Below are 5,483 nucleotides of genomic sequence, written 5' to 3' on the forward strand. Positions count from 1 at the left end.
AAAGCTGGTAGTTGGCCTACACCTTCATACAATAAGTCTTTGGTGCAAGGTAAGAAATAAACAAACAAATGTAATATCATAATTCAACAATTAAATTGTCTGATAAAATGAAACCAACAAAGACTGTAAGAGATAAACACTTAAAGAGTCTTGATCAACAAGAATGAGCCATACATAGAAAGTAAGAAGTAGGAGAAAGATTTTATGTCCAATAAACAATGAGGTCATTAGAAATAGAGCAAAAGTGTAGACTATGTAAGAATAGAGGAGGAAATCAGCCTAGTTCCAACATTTACATTACTTGATTTAGGAATACTATGGAAAATATAAATCAGGATGATTGGACATAAATTTGAACCTGACTGTGAGACAAGTACATTAACCACTATATCAACTCACTTGGTATCAAATTGTACCATTGAGCACACACAGGGCTATCAGAGATAGTACTACAGAGAATACAAGAGAGGGAAAAATGTTTACTGAAGGCACAACTTTCAATGTGCACAGCTAAGTTATGTATACTCTATGATCTACATTAGGCATTGCCTGCATGACAGAACAGGACATTTTGTTGAGGAAGATCTCATAAAATTATCCCCTCATAAACTCAAAATTTTAGGACTGATTTGCAGCAGCTCATCAAGCAACTTGCTCATTACCATCCTTTTCAGTTCCACACACGTTCCACTGCAAAGGCCTGCATTGTTTGTCTGACATAGTATGTTGTTTTGGACATACCTCCTGCATTGTCACACTCAGCCAAACCCAAATATCTAATATAGACAAGACTTTCATGTCTTAGAAAGTAACACAAATATGTGTGTCTTCTCTTTTTACTCAACTTTCACTGTCATGGAACTCCTTCAATTCTCTGGAAAAAATATCTGTCCATGGGATTTTGAGTATCCTTCTGAAATGTCACATTTCAAACGCTTCTACACATTTTCTTTCTTCTGCTCCCAAGTGTCTATGTCTTGTTGCTCCAGACTTAGGACTTGTTATTTCTCAGTGCATAATAAGTATGATGTGATATGCCCTTTCCTTCCACAGACTGTTTCCTTAGCCTAACAGACAAAACATTAGAAAGAGCAAGAAGCACAATGGTAGGAAGAGAAAGAATAAAGACAAGGTATGCAGATGATCATTGTTAGCTGGATCAGAGAAAGGACTTCAGTTTGCAGTGAAGAGAGTCATACAAGTAAGAAAAGTCTGTGGAAAGATTATAAATGTAGGATAGGCAAAAGTGATGAGAATCACCAAACATAGAGGTTACATCAAATTTTCATAGGTATGAAAGACTTTAGCAAAAGTAAAATGTTTTTGGTAGAGGGCACACGAAATAACTTGTCCAGTAGCTGTGCAACAGTGTTGTAGAGAACAAAAGTAGTGGTGCTGGCACCATTGTGAACAACCATCATGAGGTAGAGGAGAATCAGTTAAAATGCAGAAGTTTAGGCACAAAATATATCTTGCATAACTTGTAACTTACAGCTAGCACGTCTGTAAAAACAACATAATAACAGGTTATGTCAGTACAACCAATATTTTACAAATATAAACATTCAGTAGACCAATGAAAATGAAGTAGTAGCATAAACAAAGGATTGAGCAAAGCAAAACAAGATCTAATTACTATTAAAAACAGTCTTGATCACAATTTATTTAACAAGGTGACCGGTTTCGACCACTACTGCGGTCATCTTCAGACCATTGAGTAGGAACCCCTTTCTGTTGGAGAATCGTGATCAAGACTGTTTTTAATAGTAATTATTTACAAGACATTGATCACTGCTGTTCCCATAATGCATTCAAAAGTAAAACAAGATCTATCATATGCTACCAGAAGGAGATCTCATAAAACAAAAAAATGGGTAAAAAACATAGTGAAGCAGATAACATCTCTTACTGCAATACTCATCATCATTATCATCATCATCATCATCATGTTGGACAGTTTCCAGCCTCGGGCCGGGTCTGTATGGAACATAGGCCTGTCCATTGTCTTCTGTCTTGCCACCATCTCTCCGTCTTCACCTTGGTCCAGTCTTCTCCTTTCTTCTGGATGCATTCATCTACTCCTTTCAGCCATTTGTCTCTCGGTCTTCATCTTGGTCTCTTTCCTTCCAGTTTCATCTCGTGTATGCTCCTGGGTATCCTCTTCTCCTCCATTTTCTTAACGTGCCAATACCATCACAGCCTTGATTTCTCTGTATCCTCCTGTAATGGTTTCACCTTCATTAACTCTCTAATCCTCTCATTTCTTAACCTGTATATCTTTGTCACTCCAATACTGTTTCTCAGGAATTTCATCTTGCTATCTTGTACTTTGCTTTTCTCTCTTCCTTTCATAACCCTGGTATCTCATGCACATGTCAGAATTGGGACATAGTATGACTGGTATATAGACTTTTTACTGGTTTGGGGTACATCCTTGCTCCATATCAGGCTTCTGACACTCTTCCAAAATGCTTCTGCTTTTCTCCTCCACTCATTTATTTCTCTGTCAATTTTTCCATCTTCCTGTATCAGGCATCCCAGGTACCTGAAACTCTCCACTCTCCTCAATTGTTCCCCACCAATTGTTATTCCAGTTGTTTGTCTCTCCTTCTTTCTTGTTGTAATAATCATCTCACTCTTACTTATACTAACTAAATTTCACTCCATGTTCTTGTACTGTTTGTTCCCATACGTCCAACTGCTCTTGTACTTCCTCCTCATTATTCCCCCAAATCTCCAGATCATCTGCGAACACCATAGCTTTCATCTTCCTTTCACCAATTACTTGTACTACCTGTACTCATTCTATCATCCATCACTACAATGAAGAGTAATGGTGAAAGTGCACTCCCCTGCCTCAAACCGTTCTTCTGTTCAATCCAAGCTGATCTCTCTCCTCACACTTTCACTTACTGCAATACTAAAAGTATAAAATAAAGAACATGTGACACAAGGAGATGATGTCAGCACCCTGATAAACTGTTTGTCAATATCACTTTAAAATAAAATTTTCTTCTCTTTCTTCTGTGTCTTTCTGAAGCAGTGAAACTTTGAGAAGTATGTGTAACTATGTTTTCTTCCTCCTTTATTATCCTCATTTAGTGATTAGAATAGCTACTGGTTCCTGCAACTTTCTCAAGCACAATTTTCAGTGAACTTTTGCTTTGTTTGCCTCAGCTGATAAAAATTTAATGTCATTGCATATACACTAGAGTGTTGCTAATCCTAACATTCCTTGCACACATGGGTGCTGTATTAGTGGAAATGTTGAATTATTGAAAGAATGTGAAATTTATTTTAAAAACATTGGGGACATATTTTATTAAATTCATAGTTATAGTTTTACAAATATGGGGCTATACTTTATTATATCCAAAGATACATTATTTTCAGAGAAAACTTTGTTGTCTAGTATGTAAATAATTATACAGTAGTATTACTCACTATGAAATATGTCAAAATTTTTAATTGTCACAGTGACAATATGTGTTGGCAGCATGCTTTATCATGCAACTGCTTTACAAACATTACATTGGTTTCTGCAGGTACCTTGTTGCATAATTCACCAAAGAAATACATCTCTAGGTTCAGCACCAGGACTTTGAGACATTTTCTTGCTCTCTCCTTCTATGTCCTCTTCATCACCATTTTCATCAATATTTTCCTGCATGCTGTTGATTATTTCTTCATTTGTTAAGGCTTGGATCGTCTCACAGTTCTCCTCATTGTTACTTTACTCGCATCTTCATCATCTTCCTCCTGATGCTTGTGGAACATGTCAGCGAACAAAGTATCAGCAGTTGATGAGTCTGAAGTGAGTGGCTCATCGCTGTCACTCAGTACTGGATCCAACTCTGCATCAATGGATGGCCACACTTTTCTCCAGCTCTTTATTATGGTAGTGCTCATCACTTTATCGCACACTTAGGCTGCTTGTAAAACACCACATAATTTTACTGCTTTCCACACCTTCAGCACAGTCTCGACAGAGTCATCTTCACATTTGTCCAGCAAGGAGACAAGAAGCACAGGGTGATTCAAAGACTCTAAAAAGCCAATTCTGAAAACTAAATAATTTCATGAAAAGAAATTTTTTAAAAATATTTATTAATATCATTTACTAGTAAATACAATGCTACTTTAGAATACATACAGAATGATTTATATTTTGAAGATGACATGCTACAGGTGAGCTGCTTTTCTACTCAAACATTCCTGCAGTCTCTTTGTTACATTGATCAAGGTTAGACATAACACCTCAACCGGAATTTTGGGAATTGCTTCTCAGATCTTGGCTTTCAATTCTTTTGTTGTTGCAAGTTGAGCAAGGAGCACTTTGCTTTTTATGTGACCCCACAAAAATAAATCACAAGCTGATAGATCAGGTGTTCTGGTAGGCCATTGCGAGGTCACCATTTCTCAAAAATGCAGGTTTCCCAAACAACTGACACAGAGCAGCCATTGATATTCGTGCTGCCTGTGACTTTGATCCATTTTGTTGAAATCAGGCTGTCAGTAATGTGTAGAAATCTCTGTAGTTGTTGCATAACAGTTTCAAGCATGGTAATGTAACAATTCAATGTGACTGTAATTACATGGCCATTCTTGTCCTCAAAAAAAAGGGTCCTGTCACACCTTATGATGACATAGCACACCACACAGTAACGTCGTTGCTGTGCAATTGACACTCCCTAGAATTTTCTTGTGCCCAATATCTACAATTTTGTTTTCTAACAAATCACTGAGGTGGGAATAGGCTTCAGCTGACATCCACAGTTTATTAACAGACCTTTCATCTTCATTTATCTTTTGAAGCATTAATTCACAGAACTGTTGTTGAATAACATGATCATTAGGTTTAAGTTCCTGGACAATCCGCAGGTTTTTATGGATGGCATTGGAAGTCCTGTACTAAATTTCTTTGAACACTTGAACTGTGTAACTATAAAGATGCTGAGTGATGACAGATTGACTGACATAACTTCTAATGACAGCATCTAGAATAGCTTGGATATTTTCTGAAGTGTGAATGGTGCGCACATGGCCTGGAGGTTCTTTTTCATTGCTGAACCAGTTTCCTCAAAATTACATATCCATGTTTTAATAGCATCTACTGATAGAACATAATTGTGGTGTCCTAAATTAAAATGACAGCAGAGTATGTAGAGACCCCCTCAACACTGTCACTCTTCTTGCAGAATCCTTTGATCACAAATGCTTGCACCACTTCAATCACCCATGATAATTAAATGACAAGGTGATGTCGACTGGCTGGCGTACATTGTTCAGTGCTACCTATCACCCACAGCTGCCAACACAAGTTTCAAAATTTCTTGTTTCTTTGAATCACACTTTATATGTCGATGCCAACAGCCTTGCCACAGTGGTAACACCGGTTCCCGTCAGATCACCGAAGTTAAGAGTTGTCGGGCTGGGCTTGCACTTGCATGGGTGACCATCCGGTCTGCCGAGCGCTGTTGGCA

At 37.6% G+C, this 5,483-nt stretch overlaps 1 pseudogene; it reads left to right on the forward strand.

The window, feature by feature from the left end:
• Nucleotides 1–5,365: 5,365 nt before the first annotated feature.
• Nucleotides 5,366–5,483, forward strand: LOC124617375 (annotated as a pseudogene).

This window comes from Schistocerca americana, chromosome 5, assembly GCF_021461395.2.
Source record: "Schistocerca americana isolate TAMUIC-IGC-003095 chromosome 5, iqSchAmer2.1, whole genome shotgun sequence".
NCBI lineage: Eukaryota > Metazoa > Arthropoda > Insecta > Orthoptera > Acrididae > Schistocerca > Schistocerca americana.